This window comes from Pinus tabuliformis, chromosome 8 (assembly GCF_031772625.1).
Source record: "Pinus tabuliformis cultivar Carrire ecotype Pingquan chromosome 8, CPIR1, whole genome shotgun sequence".
NCBI classification, from domain to species: Eukaryota; Viridiplantae; Streptophyta; class Pinopsida; order Pinales; family Pinaceae; genus Pinus; species Pinus tabuliformis.
The window spans coordinates 1457581315-1457583465 of NC_142294.1; the positions used below are offsets into that span (position 1 = coordinate 1457581315).

Here is a 2151-nt window from a genome sequence, read left to right on the forward strand (position 1 = left end):
CTTGATGGCCCTGGTGACTTCCTTGGCTAGCATCTCGGCCGATTTCTCCTTTGGCTTCCCGCTTTTCAAACTCTCCTGTAGAAACTGTTCGCTGGCTTCCTGTAGAAACAGTCTCTGTCTTCCTGTAGAAACAGTCTGCTAGCCTCCTGTAGAAACAGTCTGCTAGCTTCCTGTAGACCCAATCTCACTGATTTTACTTGCTTGGCTGGGGGTGCCTTCTCCTTGAACTGCGCTGCCTGAAAGCTGACGAATCCAACACAAATGGCAAGTCTAATGTATTATAAAAGCACACACGTACAATGAACTGCCCGAGAATAGATATTGCATGCCGAAGATGGATGGGAAAAAGTGTTTCCAGGCCTTTAAATCACTGTTTTTCCATTGGTTAACCTTGATTCACGTTTCTGTTCCTGACATGACAATACTTTCCGACTGCGGCAGCTTTCTTTTCTTCATAAAATGCTTACTGCAATAGCAAATATGGGAATAATAACAGATTTGTATCCCAAAGCCAACCCAAATATAACATTAGTTGTTGCTTCCAGTCCTGCATGAATCGGCAACATCTTGGACAGGGCTGTAAGCATTACTAGTGCAGTATTCAGTGACAAAACCAATAACAAGGCCAGACCACAAACCAATAGCACCACAGAAGAAAAGCTCCCAGTTCTTTACAACCTTCTGGGCACCAAAATTGCAGATAGTGAAGGATGAAGGTAATGCAACTAGGCTTACAGCAGCAATGCCAATAGTCATCACTATTGTGGAGATAATCAGTTGCTTTTTCAATGCAGGCTCAATTTCCTTCACAGCCTTGATCTCAAATATGTTAGTTGCAAACAGAGTTGTGATTAAGCAAGCAATGATACCCATTGAACTAATAAGCAAGGGATAACACATGGCAATAAGATCATGAGAGTTTCCAAATGATGATATGGATGCAACAACCAGAGCTGCACAGGAAGATTCAGCATAGGACCCAAATAGATCTGATCCCATACCAGCGATATCTCCAACATTGTCACCAACATTATCAGCAATGACAGCTGGGTTGCATGGATCGTCTTCAGGAATGTTCCTCTCAACCTTGCCAACAAGATCAACACCTACATCTGCTGCTTTGGTGTAAATACCACCACCTACGCTGCCAAACAGAGCCATGGAAGAACCGCTAAGACCATATTTGAAGGTGTTGAAATAAGTTTTGCTAACCATTTCATATATTTTTCTTCAAGATGTTCTGCTAATTTTCGTTTATCTCCATCTTGAGACAAGAGAAACAATAGTTCCACAGCATGAGCTCGCATTTCAGAGTATGTAACTTCGCAAAAAGGGAAGCAATACCTGAATTTGAATACGCTTCGAGTGAATCATGTTGCAAGTGCAAGTTGACTAACGGTCTTTGAACTTAAGCCGAGCGCTCAGTGATGTCTGCGTGATTTTTGGAGTGAGGTGGCACATACGTGTGCTGGCTTATGCGACTGTTGTCTCCACTGCAGTGTTTAACTATTTGTTTTCTGTTGTTAATCTCATCCATCAAGCATGCTGAAGTTTAACTGTCCATTGCTACCTGTTTTCAATTTTCTTCCTGAGATGGCTGAGCGCACGTGTCTCATTCACCCACCAAGTGCTGTTGAACTGGATGAGGGTGGCCAGTTAGCTAGCCACCAATTTGTCTAAATCCAACCATCTCATTGTTCACGCAGTTCTCGAATTACATTCATGAAACAGAGGAATTAGTTTAGTCACGTACCTGCAAGTCGACTGGCTGCTGTGAAGCTTTTTGCTGCATGCATGTGTTGATCTTCATTTGCTGCATGTATGGTGGCTTGATTGATGATTTATGGCTGTTTTTTCTTGTACAGGTGTCCTCTAGACGGATCTAAGCTGCAGGAGTTCATTTCCACGTTCAACTCTGCCCGTTCAAGCTACTGCTGCTGCATGGTCACAAAACCAGAACTTCTTTTTGCCATTTCTCCCAAACGGTAGATCGGTTTGATCTGAAACTTGGTGAGCATGTTCCTACCATCATTATTCATCTCCCATAGCAAATTCGTGATCAATGGATGCACGGATTTCGAGAAAAATGGAAAATGGCTGAAGATTTCAGAGCTCAATTTCTCGAAAACCGTGCATCAGAATCGGCTGAAA

At 42.9% G+C, this 2151-nt stretch overlaps 1 pseudogene; it reads right to left on the reverse strand.

Moving 5' to 3' along the window:
• Positions 1-528: 528 nt before the first annotated feature.
• Positions 529-1215, reverse strand: LOC149241265 (pyrophosphate-energized vacuolar membrane proton pump 1 pseudogene; annotated as a pseudogene).
• Between the last annotated feature and the right edge of the window lie 936 nt (positions 1216-2151).